The sequence below is a fragment of the Enhydra lutris genome, unplaced genomic scaffold, assembly GCF_002288905.1.
Source record: "Enhydra lutris kenyoni isolate GAN:26980312 unplaced genomic scaffold, ASM228890v2 scaffoldscaffold8, whole genome shotgun sequence".
NCBI classification, from domain to species: domain Eukaryota; kingdom Metazoa; phylum Chordata; class Mammalia; order Carnivora; family Mustelidae; genus Enhydra; species Enhydra lutris.
The window spans coordinates 311,720-323,968 of record NW_019154092.1 but is presented as its reverse complement, the minus strand read 5'-3'; the positions used below and the strand labels follow the sequence as shown (position 1 = coordinate 323,968).

Genomic DNA, 12,249 nt, shown 5'->3' with positions numbered 1-12,249 from the left:
AAAACTAGTGTTCAAGACCAAAAGGATTAAACAGATGAAGAAGTTTTTTTTTTATAAGTATAAAAAGTAAAATACACTAATAAGACACAGTTGAGAACATATAGACACTAAATACCTTAATGGTGACAATTGTAAGGCAAAAAAATTAAAAGTCTTAGAAGTGGCACATATAAATCCTCAAGTATTACTAGTTTTTTTTTTTTTTTTAAATTTTTTTTATTCATTTGACAGACAGAGATCACAAGCAGGCAGAGAGGCAGGAAGAGAGAGAGAGGAGGAAGCAGGCTCCCCGCCGAGCAGAGAGCCCGATGCGGGGCTCGATCCCAGGACCCTGAGATCATGACCCGAGCCGAAGGCAGAGGCTCAACCCACTGGGCCATCCAGGTGCCCCATTACTAGTTATTTTTATTGTTAAGAATGTTCACTATAGGGGCACCTTGGTGGCCCAGGTGGTTAAGCATCTGCCTTCGGCTTGGTCATAATCCTGGGGTCCTGGGATTGAGTCCCACGTCAGGCTCTCTGCTCAGCGGGAGCCTGCTTCTCCCTCTTCTCCTTACTTGTGCTCTCTCTTGCCACCTCTCTCTCTCAAATAAATAAATAAAATCTAAAAAAAAAAAAAGAATGTTCACTACATTTACCATAACAGTGAGAAGTTATATATAATCTAAATTGCTCAACAATATGGTGCATAAATGGTGGAATGTCCAAATGATATAATGCTAGCAACTGCATATAAATATAAAATAAATCCATCTATTTATGTTTTATAGATGTCAGAAGATACTAGCACATTATTAAATTAAAAGATAGGTTTTTTTAAAAGATTTTATTTATTTATTTGACCGGCAGAGATCACAAGTAGGCAGAGAGGCAGGAAGAGAGAGGGGGGGGGAAGCAGGCTCCCTACTGGGCAGAGAGCCTGATGCGGGGCTCAATTCCAGGACCTTGAGATCATGACCTGAACCAAAGGCAGAGGCTTAACCCGATGAGCCACCTAGGCACCCCAAATTAAAAGGTAGGTTTAAAAGGCACCATTCAGGGAGAAGATATTTGCAAACAACATATCAGATAAAGGGCTAGTGTCCAAAATCTATAAAGAACTTAGCAAACTCAACACCCAAAGAACAAATAATCCAATCAAGAAATGGGCAGAGGACATGAACAGACATTTCTGCAAAGAAGACATCCAGATGGCCAACAGACACATGAAAAAGTGCTCCATGTCACTCGGCATCAGGGAAATACAAATCAAAACCACAATGAGATATCACCTCACACCCGTCAGAATGGCTAAAATTAACAAGTCAGAAAATGACAGATGCTGGCGAGGATGCGGAGAAAGGGGAACCCTCCTACACTGTTGGTGGGAATGCAAGCTGGTGCAACCACTCTGGAAAACAGCATGGAGGTTCCTCAAAATGTTGAAAATAGAACTACCCTATGACCCAGCAATTGCACTGCTGGGTATTTAGCCTAAAGATACAAATGTAGTGATCTGAAGGGGCACATGCACCCGAATGTTTATAGCAGCAATGTCCACAATAGCCAAACTATGGAAAGAACCTAGATGTCCATCAACAGATGAATGGATAAAGAAGATGTGGTATATATACACAATGGAATACTATGCAGCCATCAAAAGAAATGAAATCTTGCCATTTGCGACAACGTGGATGGAACTAGAGGGTATCATGCTTAGCGAAATAAGTCAATCGGAGAAAGACAACTATCATATGATCTCCCTGATATGAGGAAGTGGAGATGCAACATGGGGGGTTAAGGGGGTAGGAGAAGAATAAATGAAACAAGATGGGATTGGGAGGGAGACAAACCATAAGGGACTCTTAATCTCACACAAAAAAACTGAGGGTTGCTGCGGGGAGGGGGGTTGGAGAGGGGGGTGGGTTATGGACATTGGGGAGGTATGTGCTATGGTGAGTGCTGTGATGTGTGTAAACCTGGTGATTCACAGACCTGTACCCCTGGGGATAAAAATATATGTTTATAAAAAATAAAAAATTTAAATAAAAAAAAGAAATAAGTAAAAAAAAAAAGGCACCATTCATTAATTCAATAACTACTAATAAAAGTCCACTGCCAACTATGTTTAAGCACTGTTCTAGATATTAGGGATACATTAGTGAGTAGAATAGACACAGTAGAACTGTCCTCATGAAGCTAACATTCTTTTGGGGAAAAGAGAATAAACAAAATAAATTAGAGGATTATTTTAAAGCTATCTATCTATCTATTTATTTATTTGAGAGAGTGTGTATGCACACCTTAGTAGGGGAGGGGCAGAGGGGGAGGGAGAGGGAGAGAGAGGAGGGAAAAGAATCTTAAGCAAACTCCCTCCTAAATATGGAGCCCAATGCAGGGCTCAATCCCAGGAGTCTCAGGACCCCAAGATCATGACCTGAGCTGAAACCAAGAATTGGACACTTATGGGCCACCTGGGTGGCTCAGATGGTTAAACGTCTGCCTTTGGCTTGGTCATGATCCCGGGGTCCTGGGATCCAGTCCCTCAATGGACTCTCTGCTCGGCAGGGAGTCTGCTTCTCCCTCTGCCTTGGCCTCTCTCTCTCTGTCTCTCATGAATAAATAAATAAAATCTTTAAAAAATCGGACATTTAATGGAATGAACCACCCAGGTGCTCCAAGGATTATTTTATATCATGATATACAGTGATAAACACTATAGACTTAAAAAAAAAGATAAGGAAGTGGATAGGAAGTACTGGGAAATTGGGTTGTCAGGGTAGACTGAGAGAAGAGCTGAGGAAGACCAGAAGAGGTGGGGGAGCAAGCCACGGGGATTCTGGGGAAAGCGCTACAGCGGAATAGAGTAGCAGGGGCAAAGGCCCTGAGGCAGAAGCACAGCTGTGTTGTTCAAGGACACTGGATAGTGCTGGGGATAGGAATCCTGAGAGGCAAGGTCTGAGGTACAGATCATCTGTGCTCTAATACATGCCATTGTAAGTGGCGGGGCTTTCATTCGGGGTAACATAGGAGTCCCAAGAGGGTTTTAACCAGAAAAGTGACATGGTTTGGCTTGATTTTTTTAACAGGTTCCCTTTAGCTGCTCTGCTGAGATTGGATATAGAAGGGTCAAGGTAGTTAAAGAGGGAGCCCAAGAAGCTGTTACAATTAATCCAGGTGAGAGAAAAAAGCAGCAACTCTGGAGGGAGAGTTGATGGGAAGTGGTCAGATTTGAAAGATATCTTTTAGATCAAGTCACAGGATTTCCTGATGGATGGGATGTCAGGTTTAAGAGAGACTAAAGCACCCATGTTTGTCAACTGGAGCAACTGGAAGGATGGACTTGCTATTCAGGAGGCAGGAAAGATGGTGGGAGGATCCGATTTGTGGAGGAAGGTCTGAAGCTGCCTTTGGGGCTTGTTCTGTTTTGGATACCTGATAGACTTTTCAAGTGCAGGTACTGAATAGTGCAGGCATCACAAGAGAGCCTGGAGTTCATGGGAGAGACCTGGGAATTGTTAGCATGTAACTGGTATTCAACGCCACGAGCTAGAGGAGTTGCCAAGTGTGTGAATGTAATTGGAGAGAAGTGGTCAATTGTGAGCCCTGGGGACCTTCAGCATCAACAAGCAAGGGAGATGGGGGAGAGCCAGCCGGGGAGACTGACCATGAGCGGCTGGGTAGGCAGCTGCAAGAGAGGAGAGAAAGGCGACAAAACAGGGAGGGTAGGAGGACAGAAAGTCTCAGAGTTTCATCATTGTCAAGCCAGCTGACATGAGGGCTGGGAACTGGGCACAAGAATAAGCCATATACCAAAAAAAAAAAAAAAAAAAAAAAAAAAGAATAAGCCATATACAATTAAAAAAAGAAAGAAGGAAAGAAAAGAAAGAAATGAAAGAAAGAAAGAAAGAAAGAAAAGGAAGAAAAGGATAAGTCAAGTGGTGGGCCTTGATGAGAGCAATTGATACCCATCAGATATCTGCTAATTAAAGAAGAATATAAAACAAAAAAGAATGCCAGAGTGGCAAAAGTCATTTTTTTGATTCAATTTCCTTTAATAATATATTATATTATTAAATGAAATATATGTAAATATATATAAATAAAATATATTATATTAAAATATATTTTGCTCATTAAGTAATAATCCTAACAATGAAAAGAGAAGCCACAGCAAAGAAATTAATAAATCACAATATACATATTTGTATATTATAATATACATCATAATAAATCATAATATACATATTTGGCCGGGAGGCCAAACCATGTTAGTGTTTCCTGAAAACCATTACAAGTGTCAGTTACACAAGATAATGTGGGAAGCAGAGTACCATTTCTCTGGGTATAGAAAACATGGCTTCAGGTCTAAAAGAGGCTTAGGCAAAAGACTGGAGGCCTCACAGCTCAGGAAGAGACTGTGTTGCTAGAATCCTCCGCAGAAAAATAAACTAAGGGAGGAGGCCAGTTGCAAATATTTCTTTGCTATATTCAATCTCTTTCTAAATCAGGTTTATATATATAAAAAAGAAGATCCATGTATAATTCAGAGAGTTAACACCAGGAAACTGCTTTTCCCCTTCGCAGCTAAGAGGCGAAGCCATTTCTGCTATGTTGTTGGATCCATCACAGTTAATAGGTGAACTTTCCTTGTTCCTTTGAATAAAGGCATCTTCTCCTCCTGAGACAAGACTTCTTTCTTTGAAGCATTAACCCAGTGTGAAAAACCAAATCTTTGCCTTAAGACTGGTTAACATTTGGGGCGCCTGGGTGGCTCAGTGGGTTAAGTCTCCGCCTTCAGCTCGGGTCATGATCTCAGGGTCCTGGGATGGAGCCCTGGATCAGGCTCTCTGCTCAACAGGGAGCCTGCTTCCCCCTCTCTGCCTGCTGCTCTGCCTACTTGTCATCTCTCTCTCTCTGTCAAATAAATAAAATCTTAAAAAAAAAAAAGACTGGTTAACATTTGAGGGCAAAGAATATTGGAGAAAGGGCCTGCTGCTTATACAATGCTCTTGATATAGCTTACAGTTCTGTGCAGGAAATGAATGTACATTTTTTACAAAATAAGCTATAAAGCAGCCCTAGCTCAGGCTTGGCTTGGGTCCTCAACTCTGGGCCCTGCTGGTTACCTACATCCTTCTCCTCCCTTGGGGCACCCCTACCCACTCCATCATGGGTACAGGGTCATGGACAGGCAGCTGCCTCTGCTACTGTGGTAGTTTTGAGGCGCTCTTCTGGGATGGAATCACTCTGAATAATGAAAAACTTATTTAATACATAAAAGACAAAAGATGTTTCTACTCTGTCTCCCTCCATCCAGCATCAAGCTGTTCCACACCTCCAAGCTTTGCTATGTGCTGTTCCCTCTGCCTGGAATACCCTCACATTCTCCCTGCCAAACACCCACTCCACCTTCAAATCTTGCTCAAACAATCCTACCTCTGTAAGGCCTTTCCTGTCTTGTACCACCTCCACCCAGCCAGCCTGAGTCTACCTTTCATCCATACCTGGCCTGTGCACCTCCCACCAGACTCACTGTACAGCACTGTAACGTGCTGAGATTTGTGGGATACACATCCAACTCCCATTCTAGAGTGTTTACTTCCAGAGGACAACACTGTCTATTTCCAGCCTGTATCCTGGAACCTAGAACAATGCTTTGTATATATGAGGCACCTAATAAATGGTTAGCAAATTCAACTGAGTTGAATGGAAACATGTTGGTAAGAAACTTCTTCAGAGTTATGCAAACTCTAATGGAATGACTTTCCTGGTTGAGCAACTTCAAATTATTTTGGGGATAAGACATCTACATTAAAGTAATAGACAAGTTAGTGTGGGGCCCCCCACGTGGATTGCCATGCACAAGTCTTGCTCGTTGGCCACCATGCTAGATTGAGGCCAGCCAGGAAGAAGTCTTCTACTGTTCCGCGACTGCTTGACAGGATAGCCTTAAAAACAAACAAAGGAATACAAGAAACAAACTGCTTCAAAGACACTGATCTCTCAAACAACCACCTTCACTTCTCTTTAGCAGAGATCCCCAAATCTATTCTCCCCTTCTTTCTTTTTAGAATAGAAGCCCCTACCCACTGAGTTACAGTGAAGGTTCAAGGCTGCCTAGCTGGAGGCTAGTCTATTTCAGGTCTGATTGCATGGACATCTTCATTTCTGTACACTCTTGGGAAAATAATATTGCTTTAGTCTTTCCCAGCTAGTTAACCAGTGCCATAGTCTCCAGCAAAGTCTGGGAGATAAGTGGTTAGAGAATGTCTGGATCACTCAGGAATGGCAAATCTGAACATGCGCCTAGCTTCTCCCAGAACAGCAGTCTGCCATTACTATGGTGTCCTTCTAACATATCCATGTCCTCTTTACTCAGGCTCCTAGCTCTGATTCCCAGACCCCGATGTGATCAAAAGACAATCCTGCGGATTTCCTGGATTGCATAGAATCAGCATGACCTAAGGATGGCAGCTAGTTGACAGAAATGTGTTTCTGTGGGAACAGTGAACTTAAAAACTGCCATCTGGGGTATCTGCATTTTAATGGGGTCCCCTTGTTTCATAATGCCTTAAGCCAAAGAAACAACACTCCAAATCAGACATATTAAGTTGGTCTCACTTCATCTATTCACTAAATGTTTATCAAGGTCTTGCTGTGTGCAGAGCTAAACTTTTCTAAGGAAGGTATCAGCAATAAAACTTATAAAAGGAATTTACAAAACAGTTCTCAGATGAATAAAAGCATCCTCTCTTTATGGAAAGAGAGGAGCATACAGTAAGCAGAAGAGATCCTGGGAAGAAGGTGGCTTAAGCATTTGTCCCTGCCTCTTCCTTTCTCCCTGCTCTCTTTCTAGAATAATAACACAACCATGGCAGCCAGGTTGGTGGGGAAGAAGATACAGCCAACACTTTCTCAAAGCCCTCCTGGGTGACACTGATAAAAGAGAAAACAAACCAAAAAAAGTTTAAGTTTTCCCCTCTGTACCATCCTGTAAGAGCCGAGGCATCAGCAGCAAATACAAAGTTCCCAGATTCCTGGAGGGCTCGGCAGACAGGAATTGATGAATGCTTTCAGAAAGGAGTCCCATCTGTGCGAATGTAGGCAATCAGTTCAGTGAGAAAAGGGGTTTAATAAGTGGAAGAAAATAAAGCTAGACTCATCCATCACATCATACATAAAAATAAATTTTCTATGTTCTAGAGATTTAAATATGAAAAAAACTATGAAATATTAGAGGAAAATTTAGGATAATAATTGTATGGTCTTGGAATTGGCAGAAAACTTTCCTAAGCAAGGCAGGAAACCTACAAGATACAAAGGAAAAGAGAGATAGTTGACTTCCTCAAATCTAACAAAAACTCAAATGACAGAAAGATACCATTATAGTTCAGACCAGCAGTTCTCAACCAGAGGTGATTTTTGCCCCATCCACCCAGAGGATGTTTGGCAATGTCTGCACACATTTTTAGTTGTGAATGGGTGGGAGTTGAGGATATTTCCAAGCCTCCTATAACTAACCATAGGACAGACGCCCACAGTGAATTATCTGGTCCCAAATATCCGTAGTAGACACTGATCTGGACAAATGATAGCTTGGGGGGAAACATATGAGCAAGTCAAATGACAGAGAAGTTGCTAATAGCAAAGTCAAACAACCCAAATACAAAATGGCAAATGAACTGGCTATTCACGGGAGAAGAAAATTCATGGACAATAAACTCATAAAAAGATGCTCAACCTCACCAGGAGTCTAGGAAGTGCAAATCAAAACCACAATGACAAAGCACACACACACACACACACACACACACACACACACACACACGGTAATAACTAAGTCTTAGAGAAAAGAGCATGATCATATCCTGCTTGTGAGAAAATTAAAGTCTCACAAGCTTTGGGGGTTGGCATTAGTAACAGCTACTAAAATTTCAAGTAAACATACACTTCCGATCCAGCAGTTCTAATTTTTGGAATCCATGCTACACAGATTAAAAGCACCAATACATCAAAAACAACACCTGGCAACAATCTAAGTGTCAGTAGGGAAGAGCTGAAGAGTACACGTTTGTAGGACTACTAGACAGCTAATAAAAACATAAGCTGAATCTCTTATCTATTGATCTATAGGACTCTCTCCATATATAGCAAGTGGGGAAAAAAGTGAGCTGCAGCGTAATGTGTATGACATGATCACATCTTCTGTAAAGACAACAGACAAAAACTCTACATATGTATCCTCATGCTTACATAAGCACTGAGAAAGGGAAGGAAGTATACACAACTCATGGTTATCTCAGAAGGATGGGAATGGATGGAGGAAGAATAGTAACATTCCTTATTTATGCATCTTTTTACTTTTTACAATGAGCATGTAATACTTTCCTAATTAAAAACAGTATATGATCTGCAAAAAGAAAAAATGGAAAGATACTAATATAAAGGAGAAAGACTGAAGCATTCTGGATAACTGTGTATATTTTATGGCTCCTAGAACAGAAGGAACAGCAGGTTTCTTTTGGAAATGACCAGATGGCTTACTAGTCCTTTGACCTTAGTCAGACTTAGGCCCCAAACTTAGGCCTGGAAGAAAGCTGGGTGGGGGGTTCCTAATTCAATACGAGCACTAGGGGAAGGATCCCAAAACAAGTACTCATACTCAGCACCCTGTGTCCACAGGCCACTCAGAAGATGTTTCTTATAATCGAGGCCAATTTTTAAATTAAGATTTATTTATTTGACAGAGAGAGACACAGTGAGAGAGGGCACATAAGCAGGGGAGTGGGAGAGGGAGAAGCAGGCTTCCCGCTGAGCAGGGAGCCAGATGCAGGGCTCAATTCCAGGACCCTGGGATCATGACCTGAGCTGAAGGCAGACGCTTAACCAACTGAGCCACCCAAGGAGCCCTGAGGCTAATTTAAAAAAAATCTTTTGTTTGAATGATCTGGATAAATACCCCGGATTTCTCCTTTATGTTTGGAATAAAGGGCCTATATTTTCTCTTCTGGTACAAAATTCTCTTAATAGGATGGAGACCATGTCTTTATTACTCTATCTGCTTCCTAGCAGCATAATGACTTACTGTAAGCACTCAAAAAGAGTGTCCAATTGCATTTTGAAAGGCCAGACCCTGCACAGTAAAATCCTGTTCATGATCTGATGAAGTGTTTCAAAGTAAAGGTCACATGGGCATGAAAAGCCTCAGCTGGGTGGGGGCCACCCAGAATGAGAACTTTCCCACTGGTTAGTGAATGGTGGCAGTCACCAGACACTCCTGCTTGGTGAAGGAGGCTAGGCAGAAGCTTCTGACAGTTCATAGCTTACAGGAAGGGTGACACCATGACACCAGCCAAAGCTTTTACATCCATCTGATCTTTCACTGGAATGCAGGCAGGCTCGACCTAGGCAGTATGGTTAAAAGATATGAGTGCTTACATGCTAAGCACTAGTGGGCAGATGGCAGTGAAGGAGACGCGGTCTCTGCCCTCTTAAGAGAACCCTGTAGGAAGAAAAACAAAACAAAACAAAAAAACAAAAAACAAAACCACTTTTCATTCAAATTCAGAGGGAATGCTTAGAGCCCTAACTTACATGTGACCTTTGAGTTCTGCTCACAAGGCAAAGGGGTTAAGCTCATGAGTCAGATCAGGCAGCTCTAGGTTTGAATCTGAACACATTCATTCTCTGGTTGTTACTGAACATCTCTGAACCTCCGATTCTTCAACTGTAAAATTGGACGGAATGACAGTATATTATTCACAGCATGGTTGTGAGGGTTAAAGATGAAGTTAAAGCACTCAGGACAGACCTGGCACTTAAGGGTCTAATCAGCACTAGCTGTCATGATTACCACCATCATCATGATGATCATAACAACGACTGCTTACCAAACACCCTGAGGTTCCAGGGAGTGGGCACAGGGGGATTTGGGCCTGCTTGTTTATTTGAGGGGTGGTGAGGAAACGTGGGGTTAGTCAAGGATGGCTCCATTACTGAGGACCTGCATTTATTTATTCTTGGGTAGGTGGAGGGTGGAGAGGTCTCCGAGGAAGGCTCTGCATAGGCCAGGACAGGGATGAGAGGGTACAGGGGTGGGGCGGGAAGCAAGGTGGGGACCTGGTGACTGGCACGGAGCGGGTCAAACCCAGCCTGGTGTCCAGGGCCCCGCCCTCCCCTCTGGTCCCCGACGTACCCACAGCCCGTTGCCCAGGACCAACAGGAAGTACAAAACCATCACCAGGATGTCTAGGGCGCTGCTGACGCCAGAGCCCAAAGTGCTCCAACTTGAGATATCATTCCACAGCAAGCCCATGGTGGCGCTTCTGCCAGGGAAGCAGAGCAGGCTGTCAAAGGAGGCGGCAAGGGCTTTGACCTTGGCTTGGCTTTGGATATGGCTCCGCAAAGGCAGGACATTTTGGGAAGGGCCGCAGGGCAGCTTGGGAGTTCCCGGCAGGCCTCGGGGGCCCAGCACCGCCCAGATCCCCGCAGACTGCAGATGCTTCCTTCCTTAGGGGTTAGTCTATAAGGTGAGAACACGAAAAGTCCTTCGTCACTGCTGTTCCAGGCAATGCCTCTTCTGTGTGGACTGTACTTTTATTTGGGGACACTGTGAGTTGGGCTGGGGTGGGGCCAAGCGTGAGGCTGCAGAGGCAGGATCAGTTCACAGTGCATCTTTCTGAGCCGTCTTGGAGCCTGGGGTAAAGTGAGAAGCCAGTGATCACGCCTCTGTCTTTATTTATGATTTTCCTATCTGGTTCATTGTAGACTTGTGTTAATTGGGATTTCGTAAAACAAGTACATTGGAATAATATTTCTCCTGAGTCCTGAGTTTTTCAGTGCCCCCTTCAGTTTTGCACCAAGGAAAATGCCTCACTCGCCTCACCCTAATCGTGGTCCTGCTTGGACCAACTGATTCCAGAGGGGTCCCCACATTTTGCAATTTGATCTTTTCCTGGTGCTGTGAGCATTTTTAAATCTGGGTCAAGCATTACTCTGCTTGATGACTCTGTGAAAGGTGTATTTCTGCTAAACTGTCTTTTTAGAATTTTTGGTTAATGATACTTACAACACCAAAAAAAATGGTTTTAACAATAATAATAGCTAACATAATAGTTCTTGCGAGGTACCAGACCCCCTTCTACTTTGCACATGTTAACCCATTTGATTCTGGCAATAAGCAAATTGAACTTATGACCGCAAGGAGGGGGAGACTTGTACCTATCAGTGGTCAGTCACTGGTCTATGATCACAGCCTCCAGAGCAGAATTTTTTAGTTCTAGTTTAACTTCAGTGCTATCCAGAAAAAATGTACTATGAATCACAGATGTTATTTTATTTTATTCCAGCTTTATTGAGGTACGATTGACAAAAATCGTACATATTTAAGATGTAAGTGATATTTAAGGTGTAGGTGATTTCAATAAATGTATATATTTGAATAATTATATGCTCTTATTAACATATCAATCACCATTACCACTTTGTGTGTATGTATGTTAAGAACACTTGAGATCTACTCTGTTAGTAAATTTCAAGTATGCAGTACACTATAATGAACTATAGTCACCCTGCTGTATACTAGGTCTCTTGAACTTATTCTTCTTATAACTGAAAGTTTGTACCCTGTGATCGATATCTCTCCTTTCCTCCCCAGGCCTGCCCTAGCTTCTGGTAATCTGGTAATCACCATTATGTTCTACTTTCTGTTACTATGAGTTTGACTTTTTTTTTTTTTTTTTTTAGATTTCACATATAAGTGAGATCATATGTCTTTCTGTGCCCAGTTTATTTCACTTAGCATGATGTCCTCTAGGTTTATTCATGTTGTTGCAAATAGCAGGGTTTCCTTCTCTTCTAAGGCTGAATAATATTCTATTGTGTACATATATACCACATTTTCTTTATCCATGCCCCTGTCCATGGACACTTAGGTTGCTTCCTTATCTTGGCTACTGTGTAATGCTGCAGTGAACATGGGAGTGCAGATTTCTCTTTGAGATAATGACTATATTTCCTTTGGATATATACCCAGAAGTGGCATTGCTGGATCGTGTAATCGTTCTATTTTTAATGTTTTGCAAAACCTCTATACTGTTTTCCACAAAGGCTGTGCCAGTTTACATTCTCACCAGTAGTGTTTTCCCTTTTCTCTACATCCTAGTCAATACTTGTTATATCCTGTCTTTTTGATAATAGCCATCCTACCAAGTTTGAAGTAATAGCCCATTGTGGTTTTGATTTATATTTCCTTTTTTTAAAAAGACA

The 12,249-nt window shown here is 42.3% G+C and overlaps 1 pseudogene; it reads right to left on the bottom strand.

Moving 5' to 3' along the window:
• LOC111142667 overlaps positions 1-10,297 on the bottom strand; it is a 53,912-nt pseudogene extending 43,615 nt beyond the window's left edge.
• Between the last annotated feature and the right edge of the window lie 1,952 nt (positions 10,298-12,249).